At 44.8% G+C, this 24,409-nt stretch overlaps 1 long non-coding RNA gene across 1 annotated transcript; it reads right to left on the reverse strand.

The window, feature by feature from the left end:
• Positions 1–2,760: 2,760 nt before the first annotated feature.
• LOC124667652 lies at positions 2,761–6,039 on the reverse strand. The gene is made up of 4 exons (XR_006991354.1): positions 5,598–6,039; positions 5,345–5,506; positions 4,538–4,631; positions 2,761–3,237 (listed from the first exon to the last, which is right to left on the reverse strand). It is a non-coding gene; the product is annotated as an uncharacterized LOC124667652 (long non-coding RNA).
• Between the last annotated feature and the right edge of the window lie 18,370 nt (positions 6,040–24,409).

The following is a 24,409-nucleotide window of genomic DNA, read 5'->3' on the forward strand; positions in this document are numbered from 1 at the left end:
ATCCAGAGTTCGTCACCACCATGACTTTTTTCCCATCTCGGACGACGACTTCGTGTTACTTCCCCCTTATTTTTTTTTGTCTCAGCCTTCTCCCTCGAGCACCACCTAGCCAGCTTATCGAGGTCGAGTGTGTGCTCTCCATCAACTGCCCCGTTGGTTGAGTCCGAATATCCATGTAAAGGTGCTAGCTAGGACATCCAAGAGGTAGGTGCCTTGCGCTAGAAGATCTTCCATCGTTTGCATGGAAGAAAATGTGGCCCTCGCCGATGGCCAGTTGCGTCCACAACCCGTGGAGAGGCCCTCCTCGTTGTTTCAGTGTTAAGCACTGCCACAACCACTGATGAAGGCTCATACTTAGTTACTGATTCTGACTTTGCTTCCAAATCGTGCAGGTTTTGTTCATGGTAGCTGCTATGTTTTTCCCGCGGCAGGTACATCTCCTTGGAACACTTAGTAGAACGAGGACGGGTGCGACGTGGGGTTGCAGTTCAGCCTGTAACGAGCCGATGCTGGTGTCCGCCAGCCTATAGCACCTGAATAGGTAAGGGACAAAGCATCACCCGGGTTCTCCTCATCTCCTATCTCTACTTTCTATGGCTGATCTGCATTGGTGATGTACAGCACGTAGCAAAGATTGACAATGAATGAAGTACTCACATATGTATTTGTGACCATGTTCCTCTCATGCTTCACTTTTGTGTGCCAAGCATGTCGGATGTTTGAAGGATTACATGGGAGCAAGAGAAACAACACTCACTATAGGGATTTAGTCAATCTAAGTTATCCTATGCTTTGTTTTTATATTGTACTACCGGGAAAATGTGCATTTTGGTGGCCTTTGGTTCAGCTTAGTTTGATTTTTCAGTTATTTACACTTTCATATTTATCTCTTGTTGTGGTGGTACACTACAATATGTATCTGACTTCTTAAATCTGTCGTGGGTGTATGTAGAATTCAGGTGTTCTTCATCCTTCCTAAATTATCTGTTTATGACACTGAATAATATATATAACCAAATTTACACACACTTATTATGGCCTGAACTGAATAAGAGACGTGTTAATTTTGGAGCACCAAATATTTGTTTTAAAGTTACGAAATAGCTAGCTGGTACTCAAGTAACAAATCCTCTTTTGATCCAATGTACATAACCACTTAATCTTGTAGATTCACCGCCCGGCCAGTAATTGTAAATTTACTTGAGGATCTTCACATTAAGTAAGTTATCCACTTTATTTAGCTGTTGTGTTCATTCATTGTCCATTGGGCCAAAGCAATATTTTACGAGAAATTTTCAAAATTTTGTTGTTTTATTTGGGTGTGTTACATACTTGTGCATCATGTTTGACTTATGGGAGGAGCTCGACACGTGGATGATATCCGCTCCAGCGATATCCTGCAATGGAAGATGTGTTCGTCCTGCTCCTTTAGACACCATCATGTATTTCTAGCCGATGCCCAGCTCTGGTCCCGGTCATTAAACCTTTCCTGCTTCTCAACCGTGCCCCATTCTTGTGATGGCAAGTCCTCAAAGCCCACAGCTCGTTCGATCTTAATGCTAATACTAGCAATGAAAGGGCGCGGCGGCACGCCGCGCCATATACTGAGTGACTGGTGGTAATTTTTTGCAATGTAGGCAGTTTAGTGAAAGAAAAATGTAAAGATAATGTGTGACAAATAATGAGTTAACGCGACGCTGTAGTAAATCTACCCCATGTGTTTAATCTTTTTTTTTTGACAATCAATACCACATATATTCATAGCAACAAATAGTACATGGTAGAGATACATGAACTGACTCCAACGATTACAAAATAAAGTCTAAAAGATAGTAACAAATCTTTGAGGTCTTCAATTTTTTTCTTCTTCCAGAACACAATCTTGTACTCTTTTGTTTAATCTTGATACTGTAATGTGTGACATTATCTTTACGTTTGTCACACAGAACCTACCTCAGAAGATGGAAAGGAATAGATCTAACGGGACGCTGTAGTAAATCTAGAACATATGTGCTGGCTAGGTTAGCGAAATAGTCGCTCCGCCTCATACGTAACTGGTCAGCTTTCAGTGTCTTCGTCTTCTCCTGGCTGGGGGGACTGAAGAAAAGAGGCGTCGAAGGCCAAGGGAATGAAGAAAGATCAAACTGACAGCAACTGGTACGTTATTCTGCACTGTACAATTCGTTTGAGGTATCTGTTGGAGAATAATAAGTGGCATTTTTAAAGTGGTTGGATATTTTTGATTGAATGCTAGTACATTGCTTTCAACATTATTTGGTCCTAATTGTCAGATACATCATCTATCGAGCAACCATGTACATGCATATGGTATATGTATGGAATCCCGTCACAAATTTCATTACACCATCCAAGATAAAGCAGACTGTGCAATCCCTGTATTTCATACTATTCACAACACACTTGGTAACAGGGGCCTAAAAACATAGAATATCATTCTTGGACAACCTTCTTGATTATTTGTACTTGGAGGGAAATCAGTATTTACCAAAGTCGCCTCTTCTTTTTCACGGGGAAGGAGGATGATTTCCATGCCTAGGCTACCATAGGTGGCTCGAATGGTTTCGATGTTGAGTTCGATTAAAATGACTCCTCAGTGGCACGCCTGATATGTGCATTTTCTTTGATATTCGGCCTGAACTCTAGTAAGAATGTGTTTTTTGAAACTACTTTAGAGGTCATAAAGCTGCATATATTTATAGATGAAAAATAGAGAACTTACAAATATTGAATTGTAAGAAATCAATAATACATCCTTTGATAAGTAACAAAACAAGACAACTTTCTATGCTAAAACTCAGATGTCTTGCACGTTTTAGAAGCAGACAACTTGCCCTGTATCCTCAAGAAAAGAGTATTCAGTAAACCAATATAAGGGCACGTGCTTTAAAAAAGGAAGTAAACATCTGAGGTAACAGTTGGCTTAGAAATGGTAGCATGTTACATGGAGAAAAAAATATGTTGAATGCATTGACTAAGACACATCTAGATGACTACATGAGATACTTAGTATGCATGATTCTATCAAACTATATTGAATAGGTCAACGAACATGGAAATGTAGATTGAATTTTGCATCGACATCCTCAAGTCATTCTAAGACTTATGCTTAAATGACTGAAAAAAGCTCTGGATTTAGAGCCTATCAAGTAATGTCCTCCAACTCGGTAAACTGACACTTGATTGATTGAACACCACATCTTCGAGAGCCTCCGGTGTCTGTGTGCGACAAAGCAAGCAAGCGTGAAGGGAAAAAAGAAAAATGTAACCCAGAGAAGCATGTAGGAGGGGTGCGGGACACAAGACATGGACAATATATATGAAATGTCTAACATGTCTATTGCATATTTAATTAGCCAACCTTAACTGCAAAAAAAGTACAAACCTAGGCCTTAAGTATTGAACACAAATGATCAAATAGGAAGACAGTAAGGTAGGAACCCAAAAGTACCAAATAACTCTTTAAAGCAGCAACCACTTTCAAAGCAATTTAGAAGGTACGCACTCAAATCCTTTTTTACATACAGTTAAATATTGTAGTTCAGTATGCACTACATATAACAGATAAAAAAAGAAAAGATCATAACATTCATGTGAGCATACATACTAAGGATCCTGAATTTTCCCGTGATAAGAATTGCCAGTCTACTCGAAAAAGTATGTCCGTTGGATACTGAAAGTTTGAACAACCTAGCAACGATAATGCACTGAATGTCCATGCTTACACATGAAAATATGTACTTTCAACCTCCATGGTTGATCGAATAAAAGAGTATATGCGGTGATATTTGCTGAACAGTATGCTACTACATGTTAAGAGAATAAATCAATTTTTGGGAGCATCAAACAACAAAATGTCGTAACAATTCATATGTCCGATTCTACGTATAAGAAACACACATTTAATTTTAGTGCAAATTGTAAAATTCGTACATTGAATTATATATGCCAAACATTTAGTGGTGTACAGGCATATGGGAATCTTATTTTGGAGACACAAAATGTCCAAGGTTGAATAGTCAAATCAGCGAAAAGTTTTGAAACAAGTATATCTTCACTTTCCTGACATATTAAGGAAAGTTAAGACGAAGCCGATGATCTGAAATAAAAATTGTCCTGGATGCGAAATTTGAGATGAAAATACACTTTCCTGTCAAATTAAGGAAGTATAAGACAAAGCAGATGGTTTGAAAAAAAATATTGTTTTATTTCAGAAGAAAGTGGATAACTATTAATTCAACATATCAGAAGATTTCTTAAATATTAATCCAATACCCAGAGCACTAAGTATAGACCAAAAAAAGGCTAAGAGTTATCGGATCCAAACTCTTGCTATCCTTAGCATGACTTACCATCTGAAAGATAACCACTCAACTCAAAAAGGTAATATGAGGTAAAATTTATAGGCGGTATAAGGATCCATAGCACGAAGTCCCATTTAGATTCAAATCTGAACAACCAATGGAGTAAGAAAGGAAAGAAAGCGAATTATAAAAGGTGAAGATGTCGGAAAGTTTACCTGATTTGTAGGGGAGTCTAGGCTGCAAGTATCTCTTTAGTCGGAGAAGAGGAGAACATGGCTGTCGATAGAGAAAATTGTAGGGAAAGAGGGCCTGCAAGGGGGATTGGTAGGTGTTGACAAAGAGATCTAGATTAACTGGGCTGGAGAACTTTCTTATGACCATACAGGAATGATGACTTGAAATAGTGATATTGACAGGAAATGCAAGAAGGTAGAGAACATAAAGCTCTAAAATACTTCAGCCCTTCATGCTTACAAAAAGATGAGGTAAGCTATCAAAACCTGTCGAACAAAACTCTGAAATAACATATGTACAACACAACCTGCATCTGCAAAATTGGCAGTTTAACATAAGACCAAAAAATGTGCGCATTGTATTTCAAAGTGAGGTACTCAAGTACTGATCATAGCGTAGAATGTGTACAGATGTTAGGGCCGAGGCCATAGAAAACAGGGCATGCTTGAGCAGCCTGGACGATGGGTGGCCGTCGCCACAAATTTCCTATCTCTCAAAACTTATCATTAGGCAAATCCATTTTGTCATGCAAAAGCTTCAGAAACTTATGTGTAGGTATCTAGAAATATACATTCCTTCTTAGGAACTATCTGCAACTATAATTGTATGAAACAAATAGGATCCAACCAGCATGTGTAGTAAGATTATTTAGTGCCTAGAACTTCAAAACCATGAAAGGTTCGCAACAAAAGATTAAGAATTGCAGCCAAACTATATGTACGCAATGTTAACTAAATTATAGAATTGAGCGGCTTGCTTGCTCTATGCATTGAACTTTAAACCTGTACCTGATGGATGTACACGTATAGATGATGCTGCATCCGAATATTCAATATGAGAGAGAGAGAGAGGCTTCAAGCTGTATCAGATGTTGTACACCAGCTCCACCATGTTGAACGGAAGATCCCAATTAATTTATCACCTTCTCCATTACTGTTGATATTTCATTCCTGGCAAGCAGAAAATTTGTTAGCTATCAGTAGATGCACAATTGAAAATGACAATAATAAGTATTAAACATGATGAGACAGAGAGAAGGACCTGTCAGAATATGGTGTGTAGAACTGTTGTTACCCGTAAGTTTTTTTTATCAAGCAGGACTCTGTGATTAAACAGAAAAAATAGTATGGTTCTGTCAACAACAGTAGCAAGAACTTGATTTCATTGGCAAGCCCTACCTCACTGATCATTTATACATATTATTTTGCAAAGAAGAACAAATATTTTGTTTTCCCCTGTCAAGTGAAGGAGCTTGCTGGTTTGCCGGTGCAGTTTCAGGTTGCATCGGTCACTTTGTTTGTTGGCTCACCGGAGTAAACCTAGAAGAATGATTCGTATATTTACTTAATTCGTGGTAAGCTAAACGACCCTAGACTTGCCCACAAGGACCGAGTCTTCTTCGCCAGTAATAGCTTCGCCTTATGCACGGGAACTGTAAACCCTACAAACTGAGTTTCATCTGTAAAAAAGTTCAATGAATAAGGAGAAATTAATGTCCAACCATTGAAAGAGAAGTGAAGTAAAATATAGCTATACTGCAACTTTTGATCACAGTCGCCAGAGTAGTGAAGTAAAATATAGCTATATTGCAACTTTAATTAGAATCGCAATTAGCATAGTAAGCAGACATAGCAAATAGGAAGAGTACTCTCAAATATGGAATTAATGATGACATGTGAAGGCTTAGAATTCAGGTATGGAACACGAAAATTCTCGTGCACCGAGGAGGCATTTGTGCAGGCTGACTATCACACAAGTCAAAGTACACATACAGGTCTTACTTGCAGCATTCTTGAAAAAGATTCTCCAGTCTATAATAAACGTTCAAATCTATTCTGTTGCCGCCTACTTGAATTTGATGTGGTGCTATAATACTGCAACCGACCAATACATATTTATTTGGAACATAAATCTGCCCTCCAAGTCAGTTAGTTGGCTGCATTATGCAATTATGCTATGATTCTGAATATAAAAGCAGGGGGAAAATAACCTTACCAAACAATAAGTAGGAAAGGAATAGAGGTAGAGATAAATACTGTAGCAATATTCAGTCATTGCACACTATTTGCTACTCGTTCTCAAGCTATTGGATATAAACAAAGGAGAGGAAAAGAGTCATACCAGGCCTGGTCACCCAACTCCTTGCCGTTACCCTGCAGTCCTGCACACGCAGACAAGATCAAATGGTGAGGGTTAACATACTAAGGTTTGAACAATATTGGCAAATGAAAAAGTAATACCGTCACACAAGCATGAGCCTTGAGCATACCAGGGGTAGTCTCGCGCCCAGACTTTGGCCTGGCAACCCGTGCGTGCGGCCTCTTCTTCGTCGACATCGCCGATGCTGTGCTTGGACCCTTGGAGCGTGTTCAGGCCAAGCAACTTGGAGATCTTGTCCTTGGCCACCTCGTCCACGACTCTTCATCTTTGCCTGGACAGGTTAGAGAGAGAAAGAGGAGCAGCAGCGCCCGCGTGTGACTGGGATGTGACCAGGCGTCGCCCAGGTCGGAGCAGGGCCATCTGGGAACGCGGAGACGATGCACCTGCCGTGGCGCGCGTACCCAGGCCGTTGGCGGAGAGAACCGGCGAGAATCCGTAGGTATGGGCCGGAAGAAAAGAAGGCCGGCGACCACAGGGATCTCGGAAGGGAAACCCTCAGGACACCTTGGAAGGCGGGGAGCTCGGCCGGAGAAGAACTCAGGGTAGGAGCGAGACTGTGCCTTGGTTGCTGCAGCAGTCCGAGCCAGACTCGTCCCCACCACCACCGTCGAGGCGTCGACGGGTTCTCTCGATCCCCACCCAGTCCTTGCCCTCTGCTTCTTCCTCCTCCGATGTCCTCGATGCCAGAGGAAGCCTCCACCGCAAGCTGCAGCCCGCGCGCCGGATCCATGGTCCCGGCCACCACCGCAACTCTCCCCATGCCCCGCCTTCTTGAGCTCGACGAAGGCGTCCTGGGCCTCCTGGCGGAGCCTCTAGCGACGGGCCTCATCGCGTGAAGAGGCTCATCCTCCTCATAAGGCTAGGGTTCCGCGGGCGCGCGCCTAGGGGTCCGGCCGAGCACCTCAGCAGTGCGAAAACGGAAGAGGATGAGTCGACGCCGTCGGACGTGTCAGGGAGGAGGAGGAGGGCGGCGGCCCTGGGCAAGGATGCCGCTGGCAGCTGCAGAGAGAAGCTCGAGGCGGTGGAGATAATGGGAGAGAGGGAGCGCGTGGAGGAAATCGAGGAGGCCGTGGGGCGGTTGGTCAAAGCGGTTCACTAAAAACGCTAGGTGCACTCACGCTAAAGGAAAGCCCACCTCAAACCAAAGGAAAAGGACCACGAAAATTGCTAGAGGACATTGAAAGAGCACACAGACGAAAATGAACCACAAAGTTATATACGTGTCAGCTTCACGTTAACCTCCAAAAAAATTCAAAACTCTTACAAAAATGATGTCAGTTCCCAAATAGTTTAGTACTTATTTTTTTATTGCATGCTCTGAGCATCTGTCTCACTTTACGTGTTTGTGTTAATTGCTTTAATGGAGTTGTTTTTTTAGGACTGAACTTGGCGTTCTATGCATCTTCATAATGAACAGAGAGATGGCTTTAATTATTTATAAACATGGTAATTTCATAGAAGTGGGTAATTATTTCAAAGTCATGAAATTACAGGTACGCATTTAATAAATTCTCTTTTGATCCAATTTATGGATCACCCAGTCATGCAAACTGATTGCCATATAATTGTTAGTATAATTCCACAACTTATTTTTTCAGTTAGTTTTCCAGTTTTAATTTTTGTCGTGAAGTTACTTCCTTGTTCTTCGCCTTTATTGCCCAAGTCAATTTAATTGTGTTGCGGTTGAATTTCTTATATTCATCACACTGTTTGTTTCTTTGATTTGGATTGCTTATTCGTTTTGATGCCTGATTTGTGCTACTTTTTCTCCCCTCGTGTTTGCCACATCCGGTGCGACAGTAGACATGGAATGTTCATATGTGTTTCTTAGTTCTCTATTTGGATGAAAATAGTAGGCTAGCTTCAATATGCTATATGTTCAGAATTTGACACTGCCACAGTTCTCTCCCTTCGTGTTGCTGCATCCGGTGCAACCGTTGACATGGAATGTTCCTATAGGTATCCTGTAGAGTCATTCTATTCGAATGAAAATAGTAGGCTAGCTTCAGTATGTTGTAGGTTCAGAATTTGACACTGCTCACAATTGACAAGTTAAGTTTTTTGCAAGTCTTTCCACTTGTCAAATGGAACAACTTTGAAATTACTATGATAAGATGCTTGGTGATAATTTTCATTTTGTTCACTTGACAAAAAAACTAAATTCATTTGGCAAAATCATTCCATTTAATTTATGTGGAGTACTTTTGTATGTTTGATTCTTGAAAGGAATAGAACAATGATGCAAATGCAAAGAGCTGGTAAAAAAACAATATGTTATTTTTCGAAGTCTTCCATAGGAAAATTCTATTTATGTATATTTTTGGTTTCAATATCTGTTACTTGCGTGAGCTTACCTCCTGGGATGTAGAAACACTATTTTTCAACCTTCATTCTGCTGATTTTTTTTTCTTGGACCATGTAAACAGTAGCAAGACAACACCACATTTTCCATAGGATGTTCACATTGTCTATATTTGTGAGAATGCTTGTGATTATCGTGTCTTTACTTCATCTATCCTCAATTCCTCATGCTCTTCTCCAAAAGAGGAAAGGAGAAAAAAACAGAGCATCCTTTGGACTCGGGAACATAAGTCACACATTAGATTGGAATGACGATGTGGAACCAAGGGGCTCCCATGATTGGCTGCCTTCAAGTTACAGTGTATACATTTCACATGCACATAATTGTTGGTATTGCTTTCTATGCACATGATGTTGATCTTTAGTTTTTACTGGATTTCAATCAAACTAGAATCTTCTTGTTTTCAAAATAGTACGCGTTTATACATATTAATTTTTAGGTTTATTATGTATGGACGAATTAATTTTAATAGACGATGGCAGCGCACGAGCATTCAACTAGTAATAGTAAAGATTGATATAGCAATGCTAGAATGCTCGCCCTCCTTCCAGTTCATTTTAATTTTTGCAAAAGAAACCTCTAATACGTTTTGATTGCTTTTTGAATTAAATTAAAATATTTTTAAATAAAAATAAATAACAGAAAAAGAAAATAAAAAAACGGGATGAAACAAAGATAACCACCCACCCGAAACCGAAAAACCGGACAGAACAACGCCTCCGCCGCTCTTGCCGCCATCACGATCTGCCGTTGACATAGCCTGCTACCGCCGCAGCCCAAACCACAACATACACATAATAACAACATCATCACTGCTGCAGATCTTTTGTTGCCGCTGCCAAAACCCAAAACACAAGCCAAAAACACCAAACGCCAAAACCAAACTCCCTTGCGTCGTCGTGATCTGCCACTGCGCCAAAATCAAACCAAGTTCGAAGATCTCTTCCGCCGCTGCAACTTTCTGCCACTGCTACGCATGCTCCAGCCATGTTGTCCTCATCGCCGTCCGCCGCAGCGTTAGCCGATGCCATCATCTGGAAAACGCTTGTTAAGATTGATGCTAGTGATCTAGCTTCTACACTTATGTTTAACTTGTTAAAGTCTTCATGAATTTGTTGCCAAAATATTTCGTGTGGTTGCTTTACTCCACTTCAAGAGGACTCATCAGTCATCAAGAAGAACTTGATCATTCCATGAGATGTACAATGCAGTATCCTCATCTTTTGTCCATGTGAGCTCTCTATTTTTGTCAAATGAAATTAAGTAAGCAACACATCGGCATATGTCCTCCTACCTCATTCCCAAGAAAAAAAAGTGCAAAAATACCATGTTAGCATTGTGCCAAAGGGCTTAGGCTGCTCATAGTGCGGAGTAACATAAGGTGGTGTCATGATTAAGTTACTAGTTCATGTTACTACCTTCATAGTGGAAAGTAAGATAGGAGTAGTATCATGCAAAGTCTCATTTATTGGTTTGTAGACTCATTTTACCATGGGGTGTGTGATGTTATGGTAATATATCTAGTTACCATCTTATTCTCTTTCTTCATTTAAAGTCATGTCATGTCACCAAATTATCTTGATACGTGTGATGTTACTATCTATGTTACTCCCACTATGAGTAGTCTTAGGTGCGCTTTGGGGATGATAATGGGAGGATGTATGCAGTTCGTGTGCTCCTACGTCGGGGAGATATTGCGCGGAGAACGGCTATATATAGACACGCCTCCTCCATGTCCATAGACACTACGGGAGACTGGGAGTCTGCCGACGGCCGCCAGCCGTCAGCACAGCAAGGAAGGCCGTCGGCACAGGCTGTGCCGACGGTGACCGTTAGCGTCTTCTCGTCGGGCAAGATCTGGTCGGGGACAACCCAATCACCGTCAGCACAGACTGGCCGTCGGCACAAACTGATGTGCCGACGGTTTTACCCTCGGCATAGTATTTCAAAATTTTCAAACTTATTTTTTTAAAAAATCAAATTATGTTTTTTGAAAAAGAAATAAACATTTTTTTATTTTTCTGTGCCAACGGCTTTACTGTCGGCATAGCATTTTAGAAAAATTCATTTTTTATTTTTTTCACTTTTCTTCTTATTTTTTACTTGTTAATCTTTCACAATCATACTTTTAACTCTAATTACACCTAATCTTAGGTAAAATTACACTTGTGGTTAAACTTCCCAGTTAGTCACCCATCCTCGCAGTACTCCCGCCCGGCACGCTTAACTTATTGGTTCTCTTCGAATGAGCTTCCATAAAAGAAATGACATCTTGTTGTTAATACTACCATATCAATCATATTAACCCTTTGATCGTGATGCCACACCTCTATATTTTTGAATTCTAAACAATTAATTAAGTAAACAACAATAAATATATATAATAATAATAATAATAATATAGAATTTGAAAATAATTAAATGATTTTATTTTGTTGACTTTTATTTAATATTGAATAATTAATATCAGTAAATGCGAATTTGGTAAATACTATGTCTAAATTGATCAGAAAAATGAGAGGAATGCAAATATGACATCCACATCATATTTTGAACCTAAAAAATTAATTTAACCAAAAAGCGTGAGCATTAGATCTAGTGGAAACTGACCGGATTTGAACGAGGGGTCAACTATCCGTCGCTCCGGAAATTTTGGAAAAATATTTTTAGTTCTACGACGCATCATTATATATGCTAAATTTTGTTCGTTTAGTTTGTTCGCGAATGGGTGTACTCGCATGCCCGGTACGGCGATACCGCATGTCCAGGGGGCCTGTTTTGGCCAGATGGCAATTTGAACGAAGTCAAAAAATCCCACGAAGCCGTGTGGCATCATTTTATCTGTCAAAGTACCATTTGTTAAAATTGGGATACGACAATTATTTTGAAAAACCCTTCACGAAAAGGGCTATCACGTCCGGAGTTTTATGGATTTCAGGGGAAATGAGGTGGGAAATGGCCTCGGCATGGCATAGTTTGCCGAAACGAGGTCATATTTGGCACATGTGGGCCCTAGGATGGGAAGCAAGATCCCGGACGTGGATTTCTAAGCTACTTGGAGCGCATTTAGTATGACGTTGAAAACTTCATGGGATGATAGTAGACCACCTACGCACCACCTATCACATGTCATGTGCATGCGTTAGCTTTTTGGGAACCCGTGCGGCTTCCGGTGGTGTCCCGCCGAATCCGCTGGAAACTGACCGGATTTGAACTAAGGGTCAATCATCCGTCGCTCCAGAAATTCCGGAAAAAATGTTTTTAGTTCTATGATGTGCTAATTTTTTTCGTTTAGTTTGTTCGCGAATGGGTGCACCCGTACGCCCGGCACAGCGATACCACATGTCCTGGGGGCCCTGTTTTGGCCATATGGCAATTTGAACGAAGTTATAAAATCTCACGGAGCCGCGTGGCGTCATTTTATATGTCATAGTAACTATTACGTTTGTTAAAATTGGGATACGGCAATTATTTTAAAAATCCCTTCACGAAAAGGGCTATCACGTTCGGAGTTATATGGATTTCAGGGGAAATGGGGTGGAAAACGGCTTCGGCATGGCATAGTTTGCCGAAAGGAGGCTATGATTATTGGATGTTGGACTATCTGGAACCATAGAAATAAATTTATCTTCGATAATGATCTTATTAGCCGCCAGGATAGGTGTTTTGCTATGTTTAAGGATTCCTTTTCCCTGATTATGTATAGGGCTAAACCTGGTCTCAAGGAAGGGATGCAACAATGGTTAGATACATTGTGAGCATCATGTAAGATATATGCTATGTACAGTCTGCCTTTTTGGCTTTTATATATGAAAATGAAGCAGTAGGGTCTTCCCTACTGTATATGCTTCAAAAAAAACGAGATCATATTTGGCACGTGTGTGGGCCCTATAGCTTATTTCTAAGAAGGTTTGTTTAGGTATTTGCAATATTCCATTTTTGATATTTTTCTATAATATATTATAGATCTTATTTTTCTGCAAAATTTGATATATTATACTTATTTTTCTCAATTAGAATGATTTAGTTATACTTTTTCGAAGATTGGCGTGGAGAAATAGGGAAAAGCTATGCCTACGGTATAACCGTCGGCACAGGTCTTTAGTGAAAAAAAAAATGTTGTGCCGATGTCCAGACTGGTCCTGTGCCGACGGTGGCCGTCGGCACCTCCGTCCTGTACCGACGATCAGTTTAACACCGACAGCCATCCTTGTCGCCGCTCTCCGGGGGCTCCTATGCCAACAGTCACGATATTTGGCCGTCGGCATATCTGTGCTCTCACGTAGTGCGACGCGCCGCGCCGGCTATGACGGATCGAACGGCAACGGCGGTGCAGCATCTACGACAGGGGAGCGGTGGTAGGGCTGCGAGTTCGGAGGGGGTTGCCTTTTGGAATATTTGGCTACAGAACGGGCCACCGTTGGACGAGACCGACGATGGGGCCGTTGAAGGCGGGTGAGCCGCGAAACACGGCACTGGACGCGGTCAAAAACAACATTGTTGGGTCCACCACCTGATGGTGCATGCAGAGCTCGCTGCAGATCCAGATCAAGCGTACGTTGAGATTTTGTATATGCGGCTCCTATATATTGAGAGCTTTTAGTGAGGGTGCTGGCTAGCTAGACAGGCTGCCAACGGAAGCAAATTAACGATATGCATTCATGGATCAACAAGACTACAAGAGGCCTGCTGGGAGGATCGATGTGTGCTCGAGCTCGGCCATGTCGCGCCGCCGTGGAGTGCACTTAACTGAAACGAGCGGGCTCGGCCGTCTAGCCGACGTGGACACTTGGCCGATTTCTTTCTTGTTGCTTGTTGAATACGTACGACACAGATCAACGATATTCTCCTCTGAAATCAAATCGAAGGCCTTCTTCATTAACTCGATCTCTTCTGGTGCGCATCAAGCGATGCTTACAGATCGATCCTAATAATCCCCTTGTTATTGCAAAGTTTATTATACTACTAGAAAATTAACAAACTCGATCGTGTCCTAATATAATCATAAAAGTGTGACATGCCACACTGGCTAGGTAGGTAATTGAATCACTAGCTAACTATAGGAGGTCTCTTTTCAATCCTATTGTTTATAAGTACTCCTAGTTAGGAGGGTTGACACAGACGAGGCAGTTGCAGTAGCGGACGACGAGGTGCTTGACGGTGCAGAAGGCGTCGTAGATGATCATGTTCGGGTAGTTGTCCTTGCACTCCAGCCTGCAGTGCCAGTCCATGCAGATCACGGAGTGGAAACGGGTCTTCGAGCATTTCTGATCTGCACATAGTTAAAGCATACATTCTCCTATTAGTTAGCAATGCAAACCAGTCGTATAGGCATAACCGGAGGATATCGTTTCATATTTACAAGAGAAATGAAGAAGGGATCTAGGGGGAGCTGGTACCTGCGAGAGTAGCCGGAGTTGCCAGAGCAGCCGGAGCACTTGCGAGAAGGACGAGAAGGACGAGGAAACAGAGCTTGGTTCTCCCCTCCATTTGTAGATCACACATGCAAACTCTGGTGTGTATGTTGTGTCTACCCTTCGTTTTGGGCTTCGATGAGATGGAATGGGTGTGTGAAGAACTCTAAAGGGAACACAAACATATATAGTAGGCGATGTACGTGGGTATGTGGACGAGAGAAAGGAAGAGAATAAGTTGCAGGAGATCCTAGATGCGAGGAGGAACGCGCGAGTCAAGCAGAATATTCTGTTGTAGCTAATGACCCGATATATCCAATTGACCAGACTACTCCGTCCATCTCTCCACAGGCCGTTGCGCACTTGCGCTTCTCAGCTGCTGCATGCAGCTCTATGCATCTTCTTGCACGGCTGAAGACGTTCACTTCACACGGAACATCGATCGATCCACAACACTCGTGCTACTCAAATCAGCGCTGCGTACATGCATACCTACATGCGGTCTCCTATAAGTGATGTCCATTCTGAACCTTAAACTTGTAGTGGTTAATTAAATTGAACCACCAATTTGAATCCTTAATTAATGGCACCCCAAACTCACTACCGGAAAAACTGTTGTACCTATGCCGGAACTCTGCAAACAGCGCCATTTGACGAGTGTCGAGCAACAAACACTCAGCAAATAGACACCACCGGATAATTTTAAAACACGCTCGGCAAACACACTACTCGGCAAAAAATATATAATACGCTTGGCAAACGAAGGGACTCGTGGCAAAACCGCGGTCATACCAAACGGTGCCATGAAAGAGCTATGGCTTCGCCGAGTGTATTTTTTCTATTTATTCGTTTTCAGCATTTTCATTTTACAGTTTCTTATAATGAGCCTACCATTTTCATATACGTGCATATTGCCATTTCAAATAGTGTTGCCGAATACAACTTTTAACTTTTTTCTACAGAAAATCGTTTTGTAAGTACTACTAAAATGCGTGTCTTTTTGTGAATCAATTTCACAACAAGTGAGTTAGGTCATAACCTTTTCATGACATAGTTTGTCAGAACGAGCACATATCGTATGCGCACAAATGTGTATCTTGGAATGGCGAATAATGTTGACGAACGAAGTTTTCAATTTCTTTGCACAAAAATTCGATTTTTCGTTCTATAAATGCCAAACCCGAGGTTTTTGTGAAGAACCTACAACAAACGTAATACTTGTGCAAACCATGTCTACAAAAATAGTTGAACACTTTTATTTACGATGGTTCACATACCTGCTGATGATGATGTTAGTTTTCTGGGAATTTCTGGAAATTCAAAGGTTTCCTGCTGATCTAGGAGAAAGCGGCCAAATTTGAACTATAGGTCATCTTTTGCTTGTTTAAGATTTTTTGCACAAATCATGTTTAGGTGCACAATGTGTTGTTTGAATGGAGATACGATGTCGGTTCCACGGGGTTCCCTCTACCTCGAGTGTACTCCAAAGCGCCGGCTCCACTGAAACGTCATTTCAAGTGAGACCAAATATAGGCACAACTAATTCAATAAAATAGAAAAAATGGGAAACGTTCACCCATTGTCATTTTATGTAACATAATTGTGGGAAAAGTAACAAACTTGAAACAAAGGAATTATTCCAAAAAAAAAAACACTTGGCATAACTGAGCTACCACGTAAGAAGATGCATGGCTCTCCGGAGAAGTGAGCTAGGAAATGACGTTAACGATGACATAGTTTGTCGGAATAAGCTTCTAATGCACACACACGCACACATGTGTTGTTTCAATTGAGATATGATGTCGGTATCACGGGATTCCTTCCGGTGAGCCTCAAAGCAACCATTTTGGCATTCCATCATTTCAAATGATCGTTAGTTTTGTGAAGGGTTTTTACAAAAAAAAAATCATGTTTATTATTTTCCTTGCAACTATTGCACGTAAAAAGATCTGGTGGCGCAAGTATTACATTTTTTAGTTTTTTTTATTTGTTTTATAGGTGTTCAAATGTTTGCCAAGTGTCTTTACAACACTCGGCAATGACCGTTGCTGTCTTGATTGGAAGAAATATGAGTCCCACGGGCCGTGTTTTTCTGCCATCAGATCTGGGAGGATCCAACGTGCCTCCATCTTAACCTGTATGCCACCTGCCCATAGGCGTGTCTTGGTCCTCCTCCCTCTCTCTCCTTATCATGTTAGCACGTATGCCACCTACCACTCACCCCATCGTTATGCACTGCATCCTCGCAATTTTCAATGTGCTTCCTCCCTCCCCGTCGGCGATTACCTCAAGCACCCCTCCTGCCTGCGTGCACCTCCATCGCCCCTCCCACCGGTTGCAGCCATTGCTAGGCGCACACGGTCACGCGGGCCTAGGTCATCCATGCGACCAACCGGAGCACAACGGGCTCCCCGTCAAAGGCAATAGCATGTGTGGACATGAATGTCGGATACACAAGGGGAAATGCTAAGCGTCGGCCCTGCCAAAGAGGGACACATACTGTGGTGCTTGCGGCATGACGGAGAGGCGGCCCTCAACGATGGCAGCTCGGTGACGTGAGCCTCAGGGGGGTTCTCATCATCCTCAACGGCAAAGTCAGGGCTTCACTAAAAGCTCCAGCGGCGTGGCCCTAAATGACGATGAACGTTGATTTTTTTTTTGAAATTAGGCTTTGCCGAGTGTGTTGGATAACACTTGGCAAATCATTGACAAGGTCGCTCTCGTGTGGGATTTGCCGAAATCCGAAGACCCCTTTGCCGACTATTTTGGCCACTCGGCAAAGCCTTTATTTCTGGTAGCCTACTTGTTACACCCTGAAACCGGGCTTAGTCGTGACAATGCTCACTTCTGCAAAAAAAAACGGAGATGGCAAGGGTGAGTAAGAGGGCATACTTAGCAAGTAGATATAGCGAAAGAAAAGATGATCAATGGATTAGACGGAATTAAAGAGAGACCAACAAAGTACAACATCGGAAATCAAGGAAATGAATACGCTGACAAGAAAATGAATTTAGCGGAACTGAAAACGGAAATGATTGACATTACACATGACAACAAGCTTCCCAACCGGGGAGTCACAGGGGTGAAATTTCACCCTTTTACGCTCTGCAGAGGGGTAATCCGACATCGACAGTCTTGACTAGCTCTACTGGCGCTAGCCAAGCAGTGCCCTTTTACCCGCTAAGACCCGGACACTCTTACCTACTGATGTCGGTCGCTCCTACGGATCCATCACCGACATGTTTCCGAACAGAGGCCGTCCCTAGCAGAGAACACAGACAGTCCCATACCTGACCGGTACAATATGTTTGCCGTCGTGACACCAATACTAAAGATCAATGTATTCGATTAAGTGATACAATCACTATCGTGAGGTAATAAAATACCCTCAAGGCCCCACACAAGCTCCTGCGGATTATGCGATTTCAACAAGCCGGAGATGACTACCCGTCTCTCTCCAACACGATGATCAAACATATCAAGATGCAACAATATGATCAATAGCTAATCAATTTTTCAAGGAAGACAATAATGAGCTGACACATAGGAGAGCAGCTATATGATCAAAGAGGATTAAGGAACATAATGCAAGTAACAATATATGCACCATGGCAAAACAACAAGATAGAAACTGAGCTGAATCGTCCGTTCAATGCATGTCTGATCAATTAGACATGCATGGTTCAATGCACATGTACATGAAAGTATAAAACAGCTAGCTTAGCTCTCGTACTACTACATGGCTTGGCTGACAAATGCATTCTTACTAGTACTAGAGATCATGCATAAAAAGTAATCTTGCCATTTTTATCAACTCTCCGAAAATATTGTGCAAGCAAAGATTAGCCTCCAAATTCACTACTCCCTCCGGCCCGAATTAGTGGGCGTGGCCCTGTTTTAACCCGATTTTACGAAAACCCCCTTAATAGTTTAAAGGGATTTCTATTTCGTGCCCTCGGGTCGTTAGTTGTACTCAGTTTTCCCCAGCCCCTTAGTTTTTCCTCAGTTTTCCCCAAGCCTATGTCTGAAACCCGCAGAAGGAGCTCAGACGGAAGGAATCCGTTTATTTGGACGTTACGTGCTGACGTGTTGCGCCGCGTCGTCTGTGGGGCCGCGTCGTGTGGGGCCGCGTCGTGTGGGGCCGCGTCGCGTGGGGCTGGTAGAAAGGGACCTAGTGGGACAGGACGAGAAGCGTTTGGTTGCACGTGAGCAGGAGCTGGGTTTTGTCTCTCTCGGCCCAAATTGATTTTTAAGAGCACCTTTTCCCCTCTTTCTCTCTCTGTCTTTTTCACCAAATTAGTATCAAATCTAGAGAAGCTTCTATTTCTGTCTTTCTTCAATATGACAGCAAATCTAGTAGCAAATCTCTGGGGTTATTTATGTCTTTTGGCCCTCGTTTTTTGCCCAATATGGCAGCAAATCTAGTAGCAAATCTAGAAGCTAGTTTATGATAAATTCACAACAGCATAATCACAAAACTAAGTATAATACTGTTGACTGCCAAAACCCACCGGCGGGCAGCGGCCTCGTCAACACCGTAGAGCCGGGAAGAGCCTAGAGCTGCGGCTGGCTGAGACCCCTCCGAGCGACGGCCCGCAATGCTCTTCTGGTCACACGCGGCGTTGCGAAGTGCAAGGGCGTGCCACCTGACCTATACCTGGTCAGGAAGGTGATGAGGATGCCTCGCTTAATTTCCTGCAGGGCATACATGTAAACGTTAAATACGAGCCTCGATCGGCTCTCAGGTTATCTCGTGAATCGGCTCAAAGAGCCGATCCACCCATGATCCGTACGGGGTGCACGAATACTTGGTGGTCCTGCTTGATCAAGATGAAGCTAATGAGATCTACGACGATTTAGGGTTTTCACCGCATAATCGGATCATCCTACTCCAGGTTGGGCCTTGCGGCCACGCACGGTGCTCGTAAGCCGATCCTAAACAAGGCCAAAAAACCAACATGAAGTTGATCCTAGGAACATCCCGTTTAGGACTTGCGAACGCCACCCCACGTGCCACCTGGATCCTCCCCCTTTGTAAGGCCTAACTATTGCGGATATTAAACTAATCCTTGTAGAACAAGGAGCAATCGTAACGGATCAGATCTACTAAATAATGATCAAGCGGGGTGCCGCCCCCACGCCGAGACAGGCGTGAGGGCGGCTAGATATGCAAGGGTTGCACTACGTAAGCATGCTTAAACGAAGAACAATGCTAACCCTAACACATCTAATGATAACTACGTTGCTCGCCATCAAAAGCGCTTCGAGTACGAGCAACGCATGAACAACGTGGGGCTTGTGCTGCCTAGATCGCAAGATGCGATCTAGGCAGCATGTCGCTTACCTGATAGAAACCCTCGAGATGAAGGAGTTGGCGATGCGCCGAGATTGGTTTGTTTTGGGGTTGAACGTGAGTTGTTGTTTATTCCATAAACCCTAGGTACATATTTATAGTCCAGGGGACTTTCTAATGTGGGCGTGCACTAAACCGTGCACGAGTAAGATTCTATCTCTAAACTAAGATACACAATCTATTATACTAAGATACACGGGCTAACTAGCCCAAATTCCCCGTGCAAGGCCGCTTCATAGATCTTCCATATGTAATCTTCCAAGCCCATCTTGATCGCGGCCCACTTCCTGATTTAGCCAAAATCTGGTGATAACACATGCCCCCCTGGTTTTGGTAATGATAATTTCAAAACCACCCTGTTTTTTCCTCAGAGGGGTCGTGTCACGGCAGAGCGGAACTGTCGCAGCATGCCTCATCATGACGACTTGCCTTCCCAACTTCTATGCACGATTTGACAGTTTTGGCACCATGTCCTCGAGAACTGCTCGGAAATTAAAAACCCCCACCTCCTTTGATTTAGCCGCATCGAACAGTTCTCCTCTTTACCCCTTCCGCGGTGAGCGCTCCAAAAAACCCTCCCCTCGCAACCATGTCCTCTTCCTCTTCCTCTTCTTCTTCGTCGGATCTTTCCCACGTGTCCTCTCCCATCCGAGAGTCGACGCCCTCGTGGGGTACGCAAGCGGCGTACGACATCCTCGCCCCAACGAAGTGGGACAAAGAGGACCATGACTTCTCCGTTAGGTCCGAGGATGATAAATCCCACACCGACGGGGAGAGCGACCTCCGCTTCCTTGCTGACGAGGAAGTGGTGGAGGAGAGCGAAGACGACCGCCTCTCTCGGGCGGACTTCACCACCTCCGAGGAGGTGAAGGAGGAGGAAGAGGAGGAGGAGGATGAAGACAGCTCCTCCAACGAGCCGCCGGCCAAACGCCGCCGCCTCGGCCCGGGAACTTCGGCGACGTCGACGGTGGACGACGACGCCGACGAAGAGGATGAAGACGACGAGGGTCCTCGTCGGCGGCCGCCGGAGCAGTGATGACGAGCCGGCGGGGAGCAGCGCCGGCCGGTGGCGACGATGGCGACGACGACGACGAGGGCAGCAGCGGCCCCTAGATAGGGTCTTAGCATAGGGCTAGCAGTAGCAGATGGGGCAATGTATCCCCCTGGTAGTTCCTTTTGAGAGCAATCAGCTCTTCTATGTAAGAAATCTGGCTTATCAATGAAGAAATTCCCCAACTCGATTTTGCCGATTCCCTTTATGATAATTTAGCCGATTGCCAAACTGGACAATGCCCAACAAGCCGATGGCATCGCATCGGTCTCTCACGAATAGATTTCGAGATAGATCCACCCAGACCCAAACTCCTTGCCAAACAAGGCCAAGCCCTAATCGCGCAAATCCGCGGATCTCTCAAGATGGCATGTTGAACTTAGCGGCAAAACTCCTGAAATAATGTCAGGTCTCCTTTAAATTATCTTCTCTGAACTCTGCTCGCTCAGCTCCGGCAGTTTCCTTCTACAACAATCACTGTCTCTTGAACGAGCCGTCACGAAGAGTGAGCCCATTCGACGAGTTGGTTAGACCTCGAGGGCGAGCTGCCCCCGAGTCTCAGCCAAGGCGAGGATAAAGAATGGATCATCACCGTTGAAATTTCGGGGCGGGCTCAATCTTGTCCAAGAGAGCTATCTCGCGGGGCCACCAGCCGATCACCTCCCTCCCGTCGAGGGTCCATACAGACCGATCCGGCGAGGCTATGATAATTTTGCAACATAAGCACCATTCTTCGGGTAACTTGTGGTGCAGAGTTTAGCCGATTCCAACGAAATCGGCTCCCGGAGCGAAGAACCTTCAAGGTGAGCTGCCCCCCGGGCCTTAGTCGGGTGAGAATAGCAGCGAGCTGATCACGTCGATCATCCTTGGTTTCCAACTCGCAACGCCGTATCAGCCGATTCAACAAAATCGGCTCTTTAAAGTGAGGGAATTTCAGGGCGAACCGCCCTCCCCGAGCTTCTTCGATCCAAACCTTGCGCCTTGTCGATCGGATCAGCTCATCATCTTTGGCAGGTGAAGCAACTCCCGGTGAGAACGTCTTTACATTTCTGATGCCCTCCAGATTATGGGCGCAATATCTCTTGGAGGGAACTAGCCCCCTGCTCTTAAGTCGATGTACGTGCATCGGCTATGCTTGAAAATTTTCGAATTTTTCGGCCGACTTGTGTATCGGCCCCCATATTCCAATACCCATCAACGGAAGATGAAATGCTTCCGTTGCATATCCTCGTATTTTATCTACCTGGGTGCCCCCGAGCCGATTCTGTCAAGAGAATTGATGGTATCGGCTCTGTTGGATAACATGTTGAACCCAGGCAGAATGGTGGGTGAGGATATCCACGGCCGATTACTGGAATCGGCCTCCACGTTATTTGCTCAGTGAAGGTTTTGTAATGCTCCTTCATAGACCCTTGGGGCCGATCACAAGGATCAGCCTCGCCAACTTGCACATCGCTTGGCTTCAACTACATGGTCAGGCCAGTGGATAAAACTAGCTTAACCCTTCCCTTTGTCACATCGATGCGCTCGCGATCGTCCAATTTGATGCCCGAGAGGGGTTCTTGGCTCTGCTGCTTCCCATGCGTTCATGCCGGCCGTTGAAACTTCAGCCGAGTCGTCGGCTTGGACGACCTCTACCTCATCACCATCCCACTGTATTATGCATTGGTGCATCGTGGAGGGAATGCGGCGGTTGGCGTGGATCCAATCTCTTCCCGGCAAAACGAGCATAAGCTGCTCGTGCTATCAACGATAAAGAATGCCATAGGGATGGTTTTTCTTCCTACGGTCAGATCCACGTTCAGAACTCCTTGTGCCTCAGACGCTTGGCCGTTGAAGTCGCTCAACGTTACGTTGGTCTTGATTAGATCCGAACTCGAGCGTCCCGGCCCGACGTAGCATAGAGTACGGCATGATGTTAATCGCCGCTCCGGTGTCCACCGAGCATCCCGTTTACGAGGCCTCCCATCGATATACCCTCGTAAGTACGGGGCCTTCGGATGCTCGTAGCTCCTGTCTCGTGGCTTCTCAAAGATAACCGGCCGTGGGCCGCAGTCAAGTTGTGCCACGGATGTCTCATCTAATCCTGGAGCACTGAACTCCGAAGGGAGGATAAACACCATATTTGTGCCAGCCGATGTTTCATCATCGGCTTTTCTCTGTTCGGGGCGCCACTCTTTTCTTTGTGGCTGACCTTCCTCGTCCAGGGTTCGCAGAATTTTGGCGGCCAGATCAGGCCGTGCCTTCCTTAGCGTGCGCGGGTATAATCTTTCAGTTTCTTCCAACCCACGCGGACGCTGGACTCTTTGCTTCGGGAACGGCTGAGCCCATCGGGGCACCATCCGGGCTGGTGATATTTGTATTCTTCACCACCGTCCTCTAGCTCCTCGAGATCTTCCATGCGAGGGGACTCGGCACGCTTGTTCCGATGCGGGAAAGGCCCTAGCCGGGCTGAACACGGACACGTTAGCGGCACCCTTCTTCTTTTGTTTGCATTACGGGCAGTCCTCGATTGTTGGCAATCGGCTCATCCACGAGTCCCGGCAATGTTTGAAGAACGGGCAGTCCGGTGCTTATCCATGTCACTCTGCCCCCTTGGCCTCCCTTCGGCGCGACGATCGTACCCGTTGTTGCTTACGCCATGTTGGCGGTGCCTTCCGATCTCGGCATCAGACCGGAAATTCCTTTCATCGTCCGCGTCGTAGTGCCGACGTCGGTCGTGGTGTTGCTCGTATTTGTTGAGAGGGTGCTTGGAGCGTGGGCGCTGATACCGCATGCTTCTTATTCCCTCCCTTGCCAGGTACCGCCTGTCTTCACCTCGGGGTTGGTCGCGCGGATCGGCTCCCTCTTCATCCTTGCCACGGGAGTGGCTGCTTTCTGTTTCCTCTTTGTCATGGCGGCTTGCAGATCCTGCCATGTTGACACCAAAGGAAAACTTTGGTTGATCTATGGGGTGGCTGAGATCCACCGTGTCGACACCGGGCCCCGGACGTGGGTTTCTACCGAGCTTGATATCGTGCGGCGGGTCTTCTCAGCGGAGCCGATGAGTTCGGTCCCAAGGGCTGCCTTGATCCCGTCATGTTTCCTTCTGAGCTCCTTGGGCAGATCCCCATGCTTCAGAGACCTGGTGCGCTCCTCCGATGGGGTGGAGAGACCTATCCCATCGAGTGCGCCTTCGGGCGTGGAACCCCTCCCCCTGACGCCATAGGAGTGGGTTCGGTGGGAAGAGCCGAAGAGTTCGGCTTCAAGGATGGCTTTGATCTCATCGCACGTGACTGGCGTGCCGCCCGCCATCTCAGATGTAGATGGCGATGTGGTTGGTGTCGACGCTTGTCCCACCGGGCGTGCCAGAATGTGTTGACTGCCAAAACCCACCGGCGGGCAGCGGCCTCGTCAACACCGTAGAGCCGGGAAGAGCCTAGAGCTGCGGCTGGCTGAGACCCCTCCGAGCGACGGCCCGCAATGCTCTTCTGGTCACACGCGGCGTTGCGAAGTGCAAGGGCGTGCCACCTG

Source organism: Lolium rigidum, chromosome 6 (genome assembly GCF_022539505.1).
Source record: "Lolium rigidum isolate FL_2022 chromosome 6, APGP_CSIRO_Lrig_0.1, whole genome shotgun sequence".
Classification (NCBI taxonomy): Eukaryota; Viridiplantae; Streptophyta; class Magnoliopsida; order Poales; family Poaceae; genus Lolium; species Lolium rigidum.